We start from the raw sequence: 22,276 nt of genomic DNA on the forward strand, positions 1-22,276 counted from the left end.
AGAGGAAGGCCAACTCTAGAATGGCAGGTGGCAGGTTTCATAAGCAAGGGAACTTACATATGAGGCTTGTCTTGGGTGGCCACAAGATGAGTAGATTTCCACACCCACCTGCCAGAATCTTAAAAGTTCATATACGTACAGGCCTAACTGGGTTCAGTCACATATACTGTCTAGATGGTCTCAACGATACGCCACTCTTTCAAGGTTCCCACTCTGGGAACCATGGGCAAAATATACATTCCCAGGACAGGGGAGAGGATAAGGAACCTCCAGTTGCCTGGGTCCAGCTCACAGGTCACCCAGCGGTCACTTCATTTGATGACCTTCTTCAGTAGTCATCACTTGGGATTGTATTTATTTCCTTGCCATTCTAATAAGTGTATAGTGGTATCACATTATGATTTGATTTTGCATTTAATTAATTGCTAATGACTGAATTTCTTTTCATGTGCTACTTTGCCTTCTCTTTGGTGAAGCATCCATCAAGTCTTTTGCCCTTTAAAAAAAAAAATTAGGTTCGTTGCTTTCTTACTATTGAGTCACGAGAGTTCTTTATTTATTCTGGATATAAGCCTCTGGATATCATCTCTCTGACACTTTCCACTTTCCTGGGGCTCATTTCTTGGTCCCTCCTCCAGAAAACTGGGGCTATTGCGACCCTGCTCTGCGGCAGCTTTCCCACAACTGCACGTGCATCCACAGCCAGGTGGTGGGGAGACAGTGAGGAACAGAACAATAGGCATGCCACACCCTTCTGAGACCAACGAGAGAGGGAGGTTCCTCTCCCTCAGGGTTTTAGTAGCTTGAAGAGCCCAGTTTCCATCATCGGCACTGTGTGATGACTACCTGGGCATGAGGGCTCAAGAAAGGTATTTTTCAGAATAGAGGCTATTGAGGGCATGTGTGGGTGTGGGGTGGGGGGGTAATGGTAAGATATGTACACATATAATACCTCAATAATAAAAAAAAAAGAATAGAGGCTACCCCCCTTCCCTCTGAGCTTTGGGAGTCCCCTTTCCTGCTTCTTGAGCCGGTGCCAGAGGGCTTCTTGGGGAGCTCTCTTTGTGTGTGTTGATGCCCACTTTGTGTTGTGAGCTGCCTTGCGACCAGGCTGTGGGATAGAGGAAGAAAAGAGGTGGTAAACTCAGTAGAGGTTCAGGGACACTGAATTCTGCTCTTCGTCCCAACCTGCCTGCTGCTGTGGCTTCCAGAGTCTTCAGATAGTTCTCGAGGCATTCAACTGAGCTTCACAGTGTCATTCAGTGGAAGAGACAGGATTGGGGGAATGGTGCACACGTCATGTACCTGGAATTGAGACTGATCTACTGCACTTATGTCTTCAGGTTTATCCTTGGAGATGTATATTACCATGGACAGGACTTGGGTATGGAAGTCAGATCTGAGATAGGATTTTCTCCAACACTTACTAGCAGTGCAAACCTAGACATGCTGTTGGCTTCTGTCAGCCTCACTTCTCCACCTTGTTTAGTGGGAGATGAATGCATGTCACTGAGTGTTACTGTCCAGTTCAAACAGCTAATGTGCAAAGTGTTGGACTCAGAGCAGGTGATAAATTACTATTTATTTATTCCCTCCATTCCCCAGTCTACCTCCCTGATGCTTTTGTCCTGGAGCAGTAATGGGACTAACATTTCGAGTGTGAGGAGCCATGTTCAATCTGATTTTGCAACATTTTGAATTGGGAAGTGGTAGGAAGGGGAAGGAAAGGGGTTAGTGGCTGCAAAAGCTTCAGGCAACTTGAAACAAAAGAACCCCTTGGTTCTACACAAACAGGGTACACAAAGTTTTTAAAACAGCATAAAACCATCGAGGGAGCAAGGCTGAGATGGCTCTGTTCTGTTTAATGTATCATTAGGAAGATTCCCATTCATATACCCCAGCAGCTATTGACATTTCATTATAAATGCTCAACATAAGACAGCAAGAAATTACAATATACATATTTAAAAGCCCTATATTTTTTCAGCCATGGAAATAAAGTGAAATATATTAGGAACTGATCAACCATTTAGTTAACTTTAAAAAGGCAGCCATTACTTTTGCAAGGGGGCACAGGGTGTGGTATGCAATAATAATAAAAAATGCTAGGAAAATATTAAGTTGGCGTGTCCAAACCCTGAAAATAGAGACTGCAGGGTTCAGATGGAGTGCTGCCCAGCGGCATTACCTCCTGCCTGAAGGGTCACTCGGGAAGCAGTGCCATGGACTCCCTGTTGTTTTCACTGCTGAGAAAACGTTCAGTATCTTACACATGGCCCTCACTTTGGGAACCCTGGGGGCTGGGGGGTTGCTCTCTGGTGTCAGTAACAGTAAGGGCTGCACATCTCTAGAGTTACCATTCTGTTTTCCTTTTATAACCTCTGTGAGTCACGTACCCATTGTGTATGTGTTGCTGCCAGAACACTCAGAACCAAATCGGTGGTCCTCTTCCATCCAGGAGACTAGAATGCATGATGTGTATTTATGCACTTAGTGTGCTGACCTCAGTGCTGGCTTTGTTTGTTGGTCTGTTTGTTGCGAGCATGCACGTCACTCACCCTATTGAGAAGGAAAGGCTTTGGAAAGAACTGATCTCCTGATCTCCAGTTTCACCCTTTGCAATCATCCCACCTCATAGCTGCCAGCAGGATTGTTCTACAAAATCTGTCTGAGGCTGTCATGCTTCTGCCTAGGAAGTCTTCATTATCCCCTGCCGTTCAAGACACTGGGAGGCAGGCAGGCAGAGTGACTCGGAGTGTGGGCGCTGCCTGAGCCCACCTGCAAGTTCCAGATCCAACCGTGTATGCCTTGGGAAAGTGGCTCGACCTCTCTGTGCCTCAGTTTCCTCATCGTTAAGTAAGCAGGAGCTAGTGCTCTGAACCCTCTGGCATCTTCTTCTACCTGCCCTTGTAGCGTAGGTCTCCCTGTGGTATCTCCTCCATCTCAACCTGAGTATCCCTATCCCCTTATCATACATTCTCTTCCTCAAAGTTGCTCAAGCCATTTCTCCCACCAGAAATGCCTTCTCCCACTCTACTTGAAAAAATTCAGACCATTCTTCAAGTGTTAATTCACACATTATCCAACAGTCTGAAATCCTTTCCTTCCTCACCTTTCCTCTAGAATTTTGTCTCTGCTATTCTTCCAGTGACACATTTATCTTATTTGATGAATAGTTATTTAGCGTCTACTAGATATATAAGGTAATGGGTAAATCTTTGGGGAACTATAAAAAGAGAAAAGAAAATCATCTTTCTCCTCATAAAGCTTGCAGTCAACAAGGGGAGAGACACAGAGACATGTTTAAAGTTTGGAGACCATGAGATTCTAAATGCCATAATGAAATATTTAATGTTGTAGGAGTTTAGGATGAGTCTTTTCACTCCTCTTATACACAAATGGTCTTTCTTCATTTTCTTCTTAATTGTGTTTCCCATTTCCTTTGGGAAATATGAAAAGGGTGATAAAAATGATGACACACTTATGACACATTACATTGTGCCAGGCACTGCACTAAATGATTTATAGCAGGTATTCTCAATTTTGGTGGCCTACTGGAAACTCTTGGGGAGCCTTGAAACATCCCAACCTCAACCCCAACCATTAAAACAGAAGTGGGACCTAGAAATCTGTATTTCCAAAGTTCCCCAAGTAACTGCAATATGCAACTAAGGTTGAGAATCACTGCTTTCCATGCATTATATCAATGTTTTCCAGATTATCCTGATGACAACTATCACCTGGAGTATCAGGACAACAACAACAACAATAATAAAACAAAACAAAAACAAGGTCTTGAGCCCAAAGCCACTACCTCAGAATTTCCAAGGAAGAGGCCCGGGAAGCTCTATTTTTTGACAAGCACACTATTAATCTCACATTGAACAGGTGAGGACACTGAGGGGCAGAAAAGTTAAGGCACTGGCCCAATATCAGGTAAAGCCTGGACTTAAACCCAGGCAGTCTTATATCAGAGCCCTCAACCTTAACCCTACTGGATTGGGTTGGTACACCCTGAATTTGGAGGACGCAGATGTCCAAGTGGAAACAGTTGACAACTTTTAGAGGGGAGGAACCATGTCCTATTCATCCCTGAAGCTCTCTTGCCTAACAAAAGTGCTGCAGACCTAGTAAGCATTTAAGGTTTGTTGAATAAACTAAAGAAGTCATTGATATAGTAAGACCCAGCAAACCTTTCCTGGAAATACTGACCTAAGGTGAAGATTAAATCATTAACGTTGAGGTGGAAGGATGTGGGACATAGCTCCTCCATTTGGGCCTCTGAAATTTTCATCATCTCAGTGTGATATGAGGCCAATGTTCAGCTTGCCTCAGTCCCAAGTCTATAAAATCAGAGAGATGCCATTCATCCGCTTCCTCAGATAACATTTTGGAAATCTCAAGATATATGCAGTCACCAAACAATGATACAAATGTGTGCCACAGGCAGGCTGTGCTGCAGACTCCCCCACACATGTGCACCACTCATTGCTCAATTGCTCATTAGGATCATTGTTGCAAAGCCAGTGCAGCTCGCCCACCCTATGATTTCTGCAAGTTCTAGAGAACATCTTGTAACTGATCATCGTGTTTCATCCCTTATCTATCTGGACTGAATGAAGAGGTTTTTGAGGAGGAGGTGCAAATGAGCAGAACTTCGAAATGTGCTGGAAAGATAAGGTCCAGAGACTTGGGTTAAATCCCCAGCGGCTTAACCTCAGAGAGGCACTTCCCCTCGTGTGTTCATCTGTAAAACCCAGGTGCCAAGAGCAGCTATCTCAAACATGATGATGCATGTAAATCACTTAACAGTCCCTGGCACCTAGTGAGAAGTGAAAGTGAAATAATTGGCCGCCATTATCATGCGTCATCATTTCATCTTTGGTGCAAAGAGAATTTGACCATCTGGATTTTGCTCTGGGAAATCAATGTATTCCCAATGTTGACGGAAGAAAAGCTTCCTCACCAACCCTCCATCACCATGTACTCTCACATGTACATACCATAGAAGAACAAGATTTCCTAACTTCCATATATGTAGGATGACTGTGTTGGGTGGTTGTCAGCAATATAATAATTTGAGAATGAAATACAAGGAAGGGAAACTATTTCTACCTTTCATGTTTAAACCCTTTGATGGTATTCTATTGCACTTAGAGTAAAATTTGAGTTAAAGGTGCCTAACTTTTCTCCCCTTTCCTCAAGATTCAGGCATATGTGGTTCTTCATGTTTTTGAACCGGTACACTCATTACCACCACAATCCTTTGTTCGTGCTCATCTCTCTTCCTGGAAAACTCTATCTACAACCTCTAAATGATTTCCTTTTTCTCCTCTTTCAGGTCTATGCTGATATTCCAGCTTTTCAGAAAAGGTGGCATTTTACCAACCCAAAGCTGCATCTTGTCCCACTCCTGGTTCAATCAAACATTAACATATACTAGTAGCTACGTTATTCAAAACACATATTACTGTTTCTGTTATCTTCTGTGCTTGGGTTTATTTACTTTCTCCTCTTACTAGAATATAACTATCATGAGGGTTGGAACTGTGCTTGGCTTATTCACTATGTTATCTCCAGAACCTAATGGACTTTCTAGCTCATAGGAGGTGCTCAATAATATTGCTAAATAAGTGAGTGCTAATACCTCTGGCACATATGACATATGCTACCCCAATCTACACTTTTTGGAGAATAAATATTTGCCTTCAGATGGCCATAATTTTAAAGAAAATGATCGTCTAGGTTCACTATTCATTTATCACACATTCACTGAGCCCCCACCACATCCTCATCCTTACAGGGCCCTGGAAGCACAGTGAAGCTCATAGGATAGAGGAGAGGCAGATATGAATCCACTTGATGAGCCCAGACTATGCATCAGGAACCACCCTACACGGTTTACATGTATTAAGTCTGTAAAGTACTTCAAATAGCCTATGGAAGGAATGCTGTGATTACCTTTGTTTCACTAAAAGGAACACTTAAGCCCAAAGACATTAAGTAACTTGACCAGGATTTTACAGTGAGCAAGTGGGAGAGCCAGGCTTAGAATCCAGGAATCCAACTTGAAATCCTTGCTCTGAAACTCTCCACACTGTATTGCTGCTCCATGTGAGAGAGGCACAGGTTCCCAGGAGAGCAGAGATGATTGCTCCAGGGAAGCGACAAAGCTTCAGAGAGAGTTGTTGCTGGGTGTGTAGGTTGTCTGCAAAGATGCCCACGGAGAACTCTCCCCTTCTCCTTGAGCCCTTGCCATGTTTGCATCAAGAGTTGAATTGTGTTTCCCCTTCCCTGAAATCTGGGTTGGCCTGTGTCTTTCCACTCCAGTGCAACATGGCAGAGTGAGGTACCAATTCTGAAATCTAGTCCTTAAGAGCTCTGGAAATTTCCATGTGCATTTTCTTAGGATCCAGAGACCATGTCAAAAAGCTCAGACTAGATTCCCAAATGGCTTGCCGATGAGTAAGTCATGTAACAGCAACATCACCTGGGACAGAGACAAGCCATCCCCGGCCCAACCTTGCTGAAACTGCAGTCTGGTAAGCCAATACATGGGTGTTGTTTTAGGTCACTATTTAAGATGAATTATTGCTCAGTAATAGATAACAGAACCTTTGAGAAAGTTTCTACCACAGCCAAACCTGATTAAGCAGAGACACTGCACTTTGGAATAAGAGCTGGTGATACAAGAATGAGATGTACACTTCCCTGAAGGTTGTCTTAGAGACAGATGCTGCCTTAGAGGCAAGTGTAGCCTGTAGCAGGTTTTGCTTTTCAAGTTCCTTTCTCTCCTTCCCTCCCAATGCAGGTTGCATAGAAGAGATTGTGCTATGGGACATGGCCACACTGAATCATGGAAATTGAATGGCATCCATACCAAATTGGTTGTGTCTATCATTAAGACAAGGTTTGGCTGGACCAACAAAGATGATAAAGGGGTTTTTAAAGGGAAAACATACTCTTTCTTTCTGTGGATTTTTAAACTCTCGGCTCAAATTCTGATCATTCTCCAGGTGAGGGAAATAGCAGATATCCTAGTTACACACTCACTATGATACCGGTTACTCGATCTATAATGCACAAGAGAATGTGGACTACAGAATGCTCATTTTGGTAAGGACTGTAATGCATATTAGAGTTTTCAACCAGAAATAGAGTCCCTGGTGCTTACAAGGCTTTAGAAATCAGCCCTAATGGCTGCCTCAACTAGTCTTCCGATGAAGGCCAAATGGGTCAGAAGTTATGTTAAATTATCCATATTGGTTAAACTAATTCAGAGTCATAAACCAGAACTTGGAAATCTTCAGCATGTGCATCTGTCCAGTTCATATCAAGTTCAGTGTAATCTCCATTATACAGAAGGTGCCAACTGGGCAAACTCAGACTTACATTTAATTCACACATAATATTACGTAGCTTCTGAAACAGTTTTGCCTCAATAAAGGTATAATTAAGAGATATACTTGCAAGCCAAGGAAAGGGATATACTGCTATTATAATTAAGAACACTGGATATAGTGAAAAGAAACACCGGCTTTGAAAGCTGAGTCCATGTGCCCCTGTTCTTTCTTTGACTATTAAAGATAGGGAGTTGGACAAATGATTAAGCATTTCGGAGACTGCCAGCCACGACTGGTTGGCTGACCTGACCCCTTTCCATAGCCCCGTCTCTCTCGCCACCACCCAGCTAGGGGTGGCCAAGCAAAAGTTCTGATCAAAGAACGGGAAGTGGAGATGCCTGCAGAGAGCTCTGGGAGCTTTGATTTGTGCGATACAAGAGGACACACTCAGCAGGTGTGACTGTTCACCCCTCTCCCCTTCACCCTTTTTTTTCATTCTGGATGTCCACAGGACGACGGTGAGGAGAGAGAGAAAGGGTCTAGGGATTTCTTGGCAGATTCTATTCTGAAAGGCTCACCTCCAGACCTCTTGTTACCTCTGTTTCATCACATTTCATCCTTGCCCCTGAATGGATTTTTTTAAAAGATATATGAACTTCTTGGATTCCTTAACCTGTAAAATGGAGACAGAATCCTGCTCTGCAGAGATTTTTGTGAAAAGTGAATGGGATGGTATCAAGGGAAAAAAAAAAAAGTCATAGCCCGGCTGGCGTGGCTCAGTGGTTGAGTGTTGACCTGTGAACCAGGAGGTCAGGGTAGCATTCCCGGTCAGGGCACATGCCCAGGTTTCTGGCTCGATCCCCATAGGGGCCATGCAATGATTCTCTCTCATCATTGATGTTTCTATCTCTCTCTCCCTCTCCCTTCCTCTCTGAAATCAAATATATTAAAAAATAGTCATACACATGCAGACTGGTAGCATCGTGCTCCCAGACAAGATATGGGGGAGCATTTTAATCTTTATGTTTTGTATCATTACCCTATTATTATTATTATCTTTCCAAATACTTGGCACTTATTTCATCTGAGTTGAAGGAAGGAGTGTGGAGAATGGGTTTTGATGAGGAGAGGAAGGATTTGCTATCAATATTTTAGAAATAATGTCTTCTGATTTTCCCAATCTTTTTATTACCTAGCTTTTATTGTTCATATGTATATATACATTTACATATATATATCAAATTATATATGTATATATACACATACACATATATATTGATATGTGTTAATATGTTTCTTGATATATATATCTACACATACATAAATATATATGTGTATATATATTTTTATACACACACACTGTGAGGACACAGTGACTATTGTGGAGCTAGTCACCAGGAACAACTCCAAAGTGTGTGTTTTATAAAGCTTCTTTGGGAGTGTGTTGAAGCTTGTTGTTGAATTCAGATTATCTGGTTGATTCTTTGAAGGTTGGAATGATCATTAGTTCTAAAATCTTGTAACTGACCCCATGTAAAACCTCCAATTTTGCTCTCTGATATGTGGACTGAGTGAAGAGCTGACCAAATAGACATTTGTTTGTTTTATTTTTAACAGCAACTGGGAAATCAGCTTATGCCATAAAGTTGGCTTTAGGGAGATTATTTCATTAGATTTCAGGGTAACGTTAACAGGCAGAAAATTCCTTTTGGCTTCTGAACACTCTTAATTTAACTCTGGGACTATAATACATTCCTAAGGTATTTTTCATTGTTCTGAATACACTGAAAACATTGACTTTAACTTGTAAAGCCATAAAATATTTGCAGTTATTTTCAAGTAACAATACCAGAAAGCCTGCATCATGCTGAGTTAATTCTTGTTTTGTTCCCCCCCCCCCCCCCCGCCCCCAGAAAGTGGAGATTGAGATAAACCCTAGCTTTAGCTCCAGGAGATAAGACACAACGTGCCCTCGTATTTGTTCAGCAGTGTGCGTGGAAGAAGCAAGGGAGATGTTTTGAGAAAATGAGCTGCACATCCTTCAAGGACCTCATAGACCCAACAGTGCGAACTGAGAGCCAGCTGCCTCCCAGGGGACCAAGCGCCTCAACCCTTTCCAAGGGAAACCAAGAACTCAGTGTTACTTGGACCAGTTCCCTAGCCCTGAATTCAATTACTGCCCTGGCCAACCAGGAAACCAGTTATTGGTCAAATTTTGTATTCCCAGAGCTCAAGGCATTTTGATAATTCTCAAAGGAAAAATAAAAAGATTTGTTTTCAAAATGCAAATATCCTTGGCAGAACTGCTGAGACCCAGGGTATTTGGGGTCACAATGTCACAATGTCCTTTGAACCCACCACTATCATTTTCTCGTGGTTTCCTGTTCCTGGAAGCCTGCTTGCTCGATTGTTTTGATTAAGCCCAGTTTGGGGAGCCACATTCTTAGTGCACTCGACGCCATATTTTATGATAAATCTCATTCAATTTCCCATGTAGGGTGGCAAGCTTTATTGCTTAACAAACATTGCATCTACTCGGCCATAATTTATATCTGAATGGGTTTATTATAGGCGTTGCATTTCATTCATTGTGCAGCTAATTCCATAACATGCTGCCTGCTTTCTCTATGGCTGTTTGGCCATTATCAGCCTCCAAGACAATTGAATCTTTCCCTTGCAGTTTCACAAAATGGTTTATGAATATGTAATACAAACTGTGTTAACAAGGCAAATATACTTCATTTCTTTTATGGCTATTTCCAGGCTGTGGCTGGGAAGAAGAGGCATAACAATGTGTCTCACTTAGAGGATGTTGTGTCCTTAATAGAGAAATGCACTCCCCTTAGTGGTTCTCTTTGAAGGCCCGTATTGTCTTTGAGCGAGCCATGTGCTGTTGTGCGGGTTCTGTGTGAAATGAGCCCCAGTCGACCTCCCATGGATTCAATTATCTTCTCTACACGGATGGCACGCTCTTCTCCTTGCTTCCCCCAAGCTCGCTCTCCTAGTGTGGTCCTACGTGGTATTCTGACTACGAAATAGCTCCATTTGGGCACCCTGCCGTCATGGTGGGAACAGAATTGCTCATTTTCTACATATGGCTCTCTCCCTGTGTACCTCTCCCCGTGACCTTCATGGCCAAGGGCAGCTCTAGAGTAAAAGGCTTGTCCAGATGGTGGGAGATACTCTGATCAGGCTCCATTCTGAAGAGAGATTGCTCACCTGGTCAGCAGGTATTTATAATTCCAGAGTACTTCACCTGGATCTTAATACCCAAAAGACCATTTTTTAAATTGAGGTATAATTGGCATGCAAATTATATTAGTTCCTGGTGTATAACAATGCTTCGGTATTTGTATATATTGCAAAATGATCACCACAATAAGTCTGGTTAATCCCACCAGCATACATAGTTACAGAACATTTTACTCTTCTGATGAGAACTTTTAAGATTTACTCTCGTCGCAACTTTCAAATATGCAATACAGTATTGTTAACTATAGTCACCATGCTGTACATGACATCCCCATGAATTATGTTATAACTGGAATTTTGTACGTTTTGACTCCCTCCACCCATTTTTCCCATCCCCCAGCCTCAGCCTTGGCACCAACGTGTTCTGTGTTTATTGGGCTTTTTGTAGGGAGAGAGTGTTGTTTGTTTGTTTTCAAAAGACCATTTTAAGTTGCAGTTGGAGATATACCCTTTATGTCTGTTCAGTCAAGAATTTTACACTATGATCTTCCTTTTGAAGTAGGTATTATTCCCATTCACAGGTGAGGAAACTGAGGCTCCAAGAGCTTAAGCAACTCATTTTAGGTAACATTTCTAACGATGAGTCAAAGTGAGGCAGAGACTTCCCAAAATCTGAGTACCAAAGCCCATGGTTGCCTCCTATGGAGATTTCAAATCTACCTGCCTATGTCCATTTCCACGGCCTGCATCTCAGGTTGAACTATCATCAAATCCCACCTGGAATACGAGGGAGTTTCTTCCTATCGGTCTGCCCACACCTATCCTTATCTCCCTCTAGTCCATGCTCCCCTCTGGAGTCGGGCTGTTTCTTCTACAGTAGTGCTGTCTGCTAGAACTTTCTTTAATGCTGGATGTTCTATATCTACATCGGTCCTGTGTTCCATACCTATCCTGTGTGATAGGTACTGGCTGCATGTGGCTCCTGAGCACTAAAAATGTGACTAGTGTGACTAAGAAGTTTTAAAATTATTTAATTTTTATGAACTTCAATTTACATAGCCACACACAGCTAGTGGCTACTAAATTGGACAGCCCAGATCTGAAGTATAAATCGAACCAAATCTCACCGTGGCTTAAACCCATTCAAATATTCCCATTTCTTTTAGGTTAAGAACCCAAATCCCTAATCCAGTTTACAAAGGCCCTGCATGATCCTGCTCCTGAAGATCTTTCTCAGGTGGCATTTGCATCATTTCTTCCTCACCCTCTGTGTACCAGGCCCTCTGGCCTCCCTTTACTTCCTAGTCTGTGCCATACCCCGCCCCTGCTTGGGGCCCTGCCTCAGGGCATATACTGTAAGTGGAATTTTCTCCCTGCCTGCAGCTCCTCCAGGGTGCCAATGTCCTCCCCTTCAGGGAAGCCTTCTCCACTCAATAGCTTTCAGGACTTGGATTGGACCTTCTTACATCACCCTGTTCTCCTTCCTGCCATTTCCCACACTGAACATTTCTATATTTAGTCTCCTGAGTTCCTGATTAAAGTGTTAGTTTTCTCTTGCTGCTTAACAGGTTAACAAGTTTGCCTAACAAACTTAGAGGCTTAAAACTGCACCCTTTTATTCTCTTACAGTTCTGGAGGTCAGAAGCCCAAAATTAACCTCACTGGGCTAAAGTCAAGGGGTCAGTAGGACTGCATTCCTTTTGGGAGGTTCAAAGGGAGAATCTGTTTCCTCACCTTTTTTGAGCTTCTAGAGGCTGCCTGCATGCCTTGGCTCATGGCCCCTTCCCCCAATTCTAAAGCCTTCTAACTCTTCTGCCTCCCTCCTCCATATTAAGGACACTTGTGATTATATTTGGCTCATCTGGGTAACCCAGGATAATCTCTCCATTTCAAGACCCTTCCGCATCTACCGAGTCTCTCTTACCACACAAGGTAACACATGTACTGGTATAGGCTCCAAAGACCAGGATGTGGACACGGTTGGGAGCCAGTATTCTGTCTACCAAACTCCCCAACTACCTTGTAAGCTTCATCATAGCAAGGACTACCCATAATTTCCAAGTACAGTATCTGGTGCATTGTTGGAGAAAGAGAGAGGGGAGGGGGGGGAGGGTAGAAGGTGGGAGAGAGAGGGAGAGAGAGGAATGAACAATGTAATTTCTCTATTAGAAAGAAATCACCATGCAGAAAAAAAAAACACAAACAGCTAACTATGCATCTATTTTTTCTATATGTTTATGGAAACAATAATTGCCCTCATGGTACACCAAGTATAAACTGAGGTGGGACTAATATACAAACCTGCCATCCTTCTTGCTGAGTATTGTCAACGTGCCTGCCTTGACTCTGACCTGACTTCTTTGCAATTCCACCAGGGTTGTTCAACATCACCTCCTGCCCCTCATGACTCATAACTTCTCATGTTGAACTGATTGTCTCCATGAATTAGAGAAGAGATGCCTCTTGAACAGGAATCCAGGGAAATCAAGACAAACACGCTGACAGTACCCACGGTATTTGGTCTGATTCCAGGGCAGCATCAACAAGTCTTACCCCCCCTTCCCCCACTGAGGATTTTGAGTAGGGAAAGCACTTACCATTGTTCATGCCCTGGGCTCAGAGGCATGTGAATGTGCATGCACGTGCACGCGCACACCCACACACACTCACACACACATACACACTGCTCAATAATCTATTTTTAAGGCATAACACAAAAATCTTATGCTGACAGCTGTTGCATCAACCACTGAATTTCAAAACCTATGTTTTTTCATAAATTGTGCATAGTTCATAATATGTTCGGAACTGGATGGGAACTGGATTAAAATCACCAAATCAATGGCCAACCATCTCCAGATCTTCATTTCAGATTAGGAAGCTGAGGTCCCGAGTGGGGGACTGCTTTGTCCAAGCCCCACACAGGTGCTGGTGGCACAGTGGATACCTTGACTCCTACTTCAGTGCTTTTTCAAAAATCACACTCTCAAAATACTTTTTAGAAATTTGTTCCTTAGGATTTCTCCTGACTTTGCTAAGGTGTGGGATTTACTATCAAAAAAATCGAGATTGAAATCCTGGCCCTGCCCATTTACCATGCATCTGACAGGGCCCAAGCTAACAACTCTGACCACTTATTTGTCATGTGTAAAAGAGAGGGAGGGAGGGAGGGAATAGCAGCTCTCCCATGCTTGGTGTTGTGGAATAAAATGAGACAAAACTTATAGAACCACTTTTCGTGGTATTTGCCATCTTACTGACTGAACAGACTGTTTCCATCCTCTCTTCTTTTTCCCCTTTTATATCTACTTTTATGAACATGTGTTCTCTTAGCAACTTAAATATTAATTAATTCAACCAATACTTATCAAGCACAATCATGAGCTAGACATGCTCCCAGGCCCTGGGAGGGAAGGGTGAGGAAGACACTGCCCATGGCCTCATGGTGCTTAGAGTCTGGAGACATGTCCAGAGAGGTGAGGAGGTGGTGGGGTTCTGGCTGGTCAGGGTGATCCAGGAGACACAGGGGACCAGACAGGGGGAGCCACAGCAGACTTTGGTCCAAGAAAGATATGAAGGAGACAAAGTGAGGTCCTAGCTGACACCTAAGGAATGTATGTGTAGGAGTTAGCGATGGAGAGCAGGACCAAAGTTCCTGCAGAGGGAGAAGCATGAGTGAAAGCCAGGAGGTGAGCATCATGGCACATGGGGAGCCGACAGAGGTTAACTGCAGCTGGATCTCAGATGTGGGGTGTGGTGGAAAGGTGAGACTCCAGAGGGAAGCAGGGGTGAATAAAGCAAGACTGAGATGGCCGGACATGGAGAAGAACAGGGGGTCCTCCAGGCCAGCTCATTCATGCACCTTGACCTGGGTTGGGCCCTGAGCATACAGCAGGGAACAGAGAGACCGTTCCCTGCTTCCATAGCCTTATGTTCTAGCGGGGAGCAAAGCAGAACACATGGGCTAGTACGGTGGGCGTGAGAAGCTCCCAGCAGATAGGAGATACCAGACAATAAAGTGTGAGGCTCTGCGCCTCAGAGCGCAAACAGATGGGTATTTTCAGTTGAGTCCAGCCCACAGGCCACCTTGGGGCTTTACTAGGGTCCTTGAGATTTAGCCTCACTGGCCCTTACATCAGTGCTCACGGAGTCAGGAATGTGGGGATTTCAATAAAAGTGCAGGCAATGGGTCCGGAGGGAGCCCCGGCTCAAATGAGCTTTTATATTTTTATGTGGAATGTAATCACGTTTGGTCATGATCGAGGCTGCCCCGTTCCTGCTATTAGAGCGTTTATGGTTCTAAGGGGGATACGCGTCTTTGGCGATACGTGCTTGCAACTGAACGCAACAGGGTGTGCTGATTCTGGACGCTGCTGCAAAATCCTAAGAGCACAGAACCAGGGCTGATGGGCATTGCCTTTGGGAGGTCGGTCGAGAGGGCTGGTGTTGTCCACAGGCCCAAGGGTGACCCGACCCAGGGAGGGTCCCCTCAGGAGAGACAATTTGGCTTGGTAGTTTTCACAAGCATCTGCCCTGATGTCACGTCATAGAAGGAGTAACTATCCAATAGGTGCAGGTTCTTTATGTGTTTTAGCTACAGTTTTCAGAGCTATACAAGGTGGTTACCATTCATTAGACCCATTTCCCATGTGGGCAACCTGAGGCTCTGAGACGTTAGTGATTTCCCTGGGAGGACACAGTCTGTAAGTATGTGTTTCCTAGGCTCCCACGCCAATCACCACAGCCTGGGTGACTTAAACCAACAGAAATATATTCGCCCACATTTTAGGAGGCCAGAATTCCTGAATCAAGTGTTGGTTACTTGTGGAGGCTCCAAGGGAGAGCCTTTCTTCTTGCTTATGCATGCCTTCTTCTTGCTTATGCACTGCATGCCTTTCTTCTTGCTTCTGCTGGTCACCAGCCATCCTTGCCCTTCTGTGACTTGTAGCGCATCACCCTGATCTCTGCCTACAACCTCACACAGCCTCTTCCCTTGTGTGTCTGTGCCCTCTCCTCTACTTATATGAACACTTGTCATTGGATCTATCGCCCATCCTAAATCCAGGGTGATTTCATCTCCAGACCCTTAACTATTTACATTTGCAAAGACTCTTTCCAAATAAGGTCACATTCTGAGTTTCTGGTTGCACATAAATGTTGGAAGGGCACTATTCAACCCAGCACTCTAAGTAATGGGAACAGGAGGTAGACCAGGTCTCTCTGAGTGCAAGCCACTCAGGCAGGGGACACCTGGCTGTGGTGATGCCACATTTATTCATATCACCTCTGGCTTCCTAGCTTCCCACTGAGTTCCCTTCCATCTTCCTTATTTCCTCAATGCAGGCTGGCCCCAAAGCACTTCTTACAGACCCCTCAGAAGTCTCCCTAGCCAGGAGCATGGTTTATGCTCGCCATTTACCTTCACACCATACCTGTGAGGTCTCCATTGTTATTACCCTCACTCACCAATGAATAAACTGAACCTGCCTGGAATCCACATGAACCGAGTGGCAGAGTTAACACTCAAATCAGGTCTGTCTGACGACAGAGCCAGTCCCTTCACTACCTGTAACACCATTCATGACTCTGACCACAGGGACACCCAGAAGGTACCTGGGAAACAGAAAGCAGCACAATGAACTCCTCCTGGCTGTGTCAGGGAAGGGTTGATGGAGGGGTAGCACAGCTCGACTCGTCTAGGGCTCACCATGTGATGGCACATAGACAGTGGAGCCAGACAAATCCAAGTTCATGTCCTGGCTCTGCTGCTCTCTGGCTCTGTGACCATGAGGAACTGACAGTGCCTTCTGAGCCCCTGTTTTCTCATCTGTTAAAAGGAGATAAAATATCTACATCAAAAAATTGACTTGAGAACTCAAAGAATAAATGTACATTAAAGATGTAGAGATAGAAAAGGTGTAAAGTTTGGCAGGACCTACTGAAGCAGTACTCGACTTGTGGGGAAACAGCCAACAGAGATGCACGCACATGTGTATGAAGAGACATGTACAAGAATGTCTGCCGCAGCACCATGCGTAACGACTCCAAATAACCTAAATGTCCATTGACAGTAAAATAACAGTGTGTGCCACATTCACATATAGAGTAGCGAAAATGAACACGGTACAACCATAAGCAACAAAAATATGGATCTCACAAAAAATATAATGCTGAGCTAAGAAGCCAGTACATACCATATGGTTCCAGTACATACCGCATGGTTCCATTTATGTAAAGTTAAAAAACCAGCCCTAGCTGGTTTGATTCAGTGGATACAGTGTCAGCCTGTGGACTTAAGGGTCCAGGGTTCAATTCTGGTCAAGGGCACATGTCTGGGTTGCAGGCTCGATCCCCAGTAGGGGGCATGCAGGAGGCAGCCAACCAATGTTTCTCTCTCATCATTGATGTTCCTATCTCTCTTTCCCTCTCCCTTCCTCTCTGAAATCAATCTATATATATAAAAACCCAGTGACCAGAATGGCAAAACCATCAGAACGACCAGTGGCTATGACGTGCACTGCGGCAGCCAACCAGCCTGATCCTGGCCCAAATTGTCTCCCCCCCTCCCTCCCCCCACCAGCCCAGCCAGATGGACCCCCATTGGGGCGAGCTGGCCAGACCCCACCTGTGCATGAATTCGTGCACTGGGCCTCTAGTAAAGATATATATTTTAAAAAGCAAAAACTGATCTATGGGGTTAAAAGTGGGGTAGTGGTTACCATTGACAGCAGTAGGGGATGGTGGTTAGAAGGGAGTACAAGGATGTACCTTTAGTATTGGCCACAATGTCTTGATCTGGGTGCTGTTCACAAAGAGATGAGTTTGTGAAATCCATCAACCTATATACTTAGGATCTGTGAACTTCCACACAAATTTATACTTCAATACAAAGTTTAATTTTTAATATATTTTTATTGATTTCATAGAGGAAGAAAGAGGGAGAGAGAGATAGAAACATCAATGATGAAAGAGAATCATTGATTGGCTGCCTCCTGCACATCCCATACTGGAGATTACAACCTGGGCATATGCCCTGACAGGGAATTGAACTGTGACCTCCTGGTTCATAGGTTGAAGCTCAACCACTGAGCAACACTGGCTGGGCCAAAGTTTCCTTTAGTTATATGGAAAAGCATCTGACACACAGAACATTTTCAGTAAGTGCTCATTTTCTTTCTGCAAGAAAAGAAACCTCCACCTGTAAATGACATCTGCAGTGACATCAACCCACTGGGGCACCAATAATTTAGGGAAAGGGCCCAGAGGGAAGGTCAGAAATTCGGATGGAGGAGGGGGGAGGAGGACACATTTGTTTTGTCTCTGTGGGTTCCCTGGGCTGGGACTTCTGATCCATGTCAAAGTAGAATCCATTAATGGCTCCATCTATTTTTTCCAAAAGGTTTGAAAAATTAAGCTGGGCTTTCAATCACATCCTCTGCCTCTGCCTACCTCACCAGCTTCCTCTTACCCACCAACGTCCAGTCACACTGGCCTTTGTTTGACTTCTTCTAGAATCTCTAGTCTCAGCTTATATGGCCACCCCTCAGCCAAAACTAGCTTCTCCCTAGATGGTTCATTTTCATAAACCTCTGTTCTTCTATGACATTGGAATTCTTTCAAATGTTAATTTCATGAACACTGATTTCACTGTTTGCTTGTTTATTTTCTGTCTTCTCTTTTTATCAAATTTATGTTCATTTTTAAAAAATATTTTGCATGTCTAATATATGTCAGCAAACACTTTTCACATTGTAGGCTTTCAAAATAGAGTTATTAAATAAATCGAATAAAAAGCATCTTAGATTTGTTAGAAGAATAATAGATTTTCTTACTAAAATATTTGCCAAGCAAAAGTATTTTTAGTCAGATAATTCCAGATCACATTGATTCTCAAAATCTAAAATCATTCAACTAGAAGCATTTTTTGCAACACAGGGATTTCAGACTATAACACAGAAACCAGAAACACATGAATGAATAGTGGAGGCCAGATGTCACTAAAAGGTATGGTAGGGGCAGTAGCAAACTGAAAAGCCAACATGTGACCAAGAAAAATGCAGTGACTATGGATCTGCCCTATCCAACTGCTGCCATTTGGGAATGTAGATCTTTTTGTCCCGTTCCCCAGTTTTCTAAGAGAGGCCAAAAATCCACTTTTTTTTTTTTTTTGGTATGCACACTCTGCCAATTTTTTAGTATTGGTAATCAATTTAATGTTTCTTAAGAATATGTAGTCAGTGTGTAGCTAACTATTTCTGTGGACTGCCAGCAGTTGGCATCCTCCACTCTGTCCCCGATCAGCTATTTAATAAAAGGGACACAGGGTAGCAGAGAGAGGAGACGGCTCATTCTAGATCTCACAGTTTGTATGTGGCCAGATGTGTTCCCGGACCTGGGCTCAGAGCTCAATGACATTGCTACTCCACCCACGACGAGAAAGACCTCCCTGCACACATCTGGCTTAATTGAGATAAACCAGCCATCATAGAATTCAATTATGTCTTGGAAATAAGCACATGATATTGAGAAGATCCTATGTGCCTCTCTGTATTAGCATTAAGTGAAAGCTGGTAGCCCAGTTGCAAGGTCCCATCACAACAATCTCAGGAAAGGGAAATGAGGCTGCTTTACCATTTCATGAGTTTACAGCCAACCTGGAGTCAGAGTTCCACACCAGGTGCCCTGCTTGAAAATGCGTCTTTGTGAAGACCTGAGCCCTCTCTGCTAGCGGCAGCCCCCTTTCTAATTCTGTCTCAGCAGCTTGGGCCTAACCCTGTTATAGAAAGAGTAATCGTAAATCTGCATGAAGTTTCTGATGATTAGTTTTGCTTGGAATTGGGCCAAAGAACCCAGACTTTTGCCAATTCCACATGTACATATAAGTTCTTGCAAGAAAGAATGCATTAATCCTTCCCACTGGGCTGGGGATGAGGAGTTGAGGGGCCCCATGGAGGAGAGCACCTCCCTCACTTTCGTCCTATGTGTAAAGAGTGTGCCGGGACCACTTAGCAGGCATCTCAATAAGTGGTCTCACTTTATCCTCGCTGCAGCACTGAGGGGCTGATTAGGAATTTTTTAGGCAGATGAGAAAATTGAGACTTAGATTTGAAGTAAGTTGCCCAAGTGCATGCAGCTAATAAGATGTCAGCTGGGGTTTGACCCTATCTTACCCGATTGCAAAATCCCTGTTGCAGGGACACGGGTAGTTCATTCTGTAACCAAATGATGCCAAGTGCTGCGTTTTGCCAATCAGCCAGGGACAAACAATCCATGTCACTGATCACCCATCTCCCTGGCTTCCTTCTCTCTCTTCTTTAACACTGATGATGTGCAGGGCATGGTGGCAGTTCACTCAGAGAGGAGATGGAAAAACAATTAGAAATGAAAGAGAAAGCCAGCCCGTCCATGATAAAAGTGCTTACTATACTATTTAAAAAGAAAAGGAAGAAGAAGAAAAAGGCAACGCGAGAGCTCAAAACTCTGGGTATAAAGAGGACTTCTAAATGCACTTCATGACTCAGTGGTCAGTCCTGGCAGTGAAGAGCTGGGCTTTGGTAGGCTGCAGTGACTGCAGTCATTTGAAGGGAATAAGGAGGCAGTGTTCTGAGGTCAGAGTCAATGGATTGGGTTTCAGGCAATTGAGACTTTTACCTCTTCTCACCTCTCACTAGGTACATGTCATTGAGTGAGCTGACTTGTGCCTTCCTCTTTGTCTTCTGTACCCAAAACAAGGCTAGCACAGCCTGGTGACAGACTGAATTCCCAGTCCAGCCTTGAGAGAGGCAGCAGAAGCTGTCAGCAGAGAATGCCACATGCTTCAAGTTAACCTGCACACCTGTGTGAGCTCCCCTGCTCTCCAGCTTCCTCCTGTTAGCTTGGCTGAGAACCACACTTGCCTGATTCCGAAGACCCAGGGAATGGGAACAGGAACTGGAATATGTGAGTGTATTGGCAGTATGGATTTTGTTGTCACAAAAGGGAGAGAACTCGCCATTCCAAAGCTGAAACTGGCTGGATTTTAGGGTATTTGAGTTTCTTCCTGACAGTGGGACCTGCAGGGCAGGAATGTCTTAGAAGAGGGGTGTGTGTGTGTGTGTGTGTGTGTGTGTGTGTGTGTGTGTTGGAATTTTAAGCAGAGAAGAGGCAACTCCTCAGCTCTTGTTGGAAAGGATCTCCTGCAAAGGGGACAATGCCTGCAAAGGGGACAATGAAGAATGTAGAACTTAGAAGGAATTTACACTTGATTCTGCATTAGGCTAGCATGAGCAAGGCAGAGTGTGTGGCTGCAAATACAGGTGGGAAGGTAGATTGGAAGCTGCTGGAAATTCTCTCCTGATGGCTTCTATTTCTCCGCTTACAGCTGAAATGAGAAATTCATTTATGACCAGGGAAAAGGATGGGGGCGAAGGGAGGAGACTGGTTTTAGAGCATGCAGTAATTCATCTTTCCAAGCTACTGTGTCCCCACCAGATGAAGGACAGAGAAGCAACCATTGGCAAGCTGGTTGACAGTACACAGGGTCATAATAATCATTTATCTTTCATTTTACTAATAACACCAAGTTGTAAAGAGATGATGTGACTCCTCACTTCTAGTGATAAATTAAGGCAGTGGTTCTCAAATAGGGGCTATCCATCCCCAAAAGATACTTGGCAATAGTTAGAAACAGTGTTGACTGTCACAGCTGTTGGGATGGAGCAAGTACTGCCACCTGTATCAGGTGGACAGGACTAAGGATGCTGCTAGATGTGCTATATAACACACAAGACAAGACAGACCACAACAAGGAATGACCCAGGCCCAGAGGTCAAGGGCTTCTTGGCTGGAAAACCCTGGCTCAATGTGAGATTTGACTGGTACAAAGATCTCTTATGCTCCCAAAGCAACCTGGGCTTGAGGTGAACTAAAAATCCTTGAATGCCCCTCTTTCTCATCGTGTCCCCCACGCTCCTCAGATAATTGACTTTGCTGGACCTCAATATGTGACCTCACATTTCCTCTTGGTTCCTATATTACAGAGTTAAACAACCAATCATTGGAAACCTTTGGGCATAATAAATGCTGGATAGAGATTTGTGGTTGATTCAGGAAATAACCAAAGTCAATTTCCAACGGAGAGAACCCCTGAAAGAAAGAAGCTAATAGAAACATTGGACATTCAAGGATGTGTTATGAGTTTGAATGAACTGCAGGCTAAAATAAACTAGCTGATCACCCAACACAAATGGTGATTGTGGGTTGAATTTGGTTTAGGTATACTGCGGTTGTAGGTAAATACACTGAATGCTAATGGCTTTATAATAGTCTTATTAATTCACCCTTCGTAGTTAATGTCTAAGATAAACTCTGTGTCTTTAGAGTAATTTATGCATTGCACTTTTAGAGAATTCCAATTGAATGAATATGAACATAATCATTTTGCACAAATGTTCTCTGAGGAGGGAGCAGGAAGTATGAACCCGGGCAGAGACTCCCCACTGCTTTATTCATAATGGATCAGCCGATTCATTCCTTATTAATTTAATGGAGTACAAGTAAGCAGCGTAACAGCTTGAGTTTAGGAGTGTTTCACAAATGGGGCTTTTTGTCTGTAATCGCTTAATCCTGCAGGCTAGGCCTCATAAATTGAATAAAAGAGGGAACTGGGTTTTAATTAAGTCCCAGGAATGAGGCTGCGTCAAAGACACAACCACCCCGACAGACAGAGGGGTAAAGAGTGTTTGGTTAATATCCCAAGCTAA

The sequence above is a fragment of the Cnephaeus nilssonii genome (genome assembly GCF_951640355.1).
Source record: "Cnephaeus nilssonii genome assembly, chromosome: 20".
NCBI lineage: Eukaryota > Metazoa > Chordata > Mammalia > Chiroptera > Vespertilionidae > Cnephaeus > Cnephaeus nilssonii.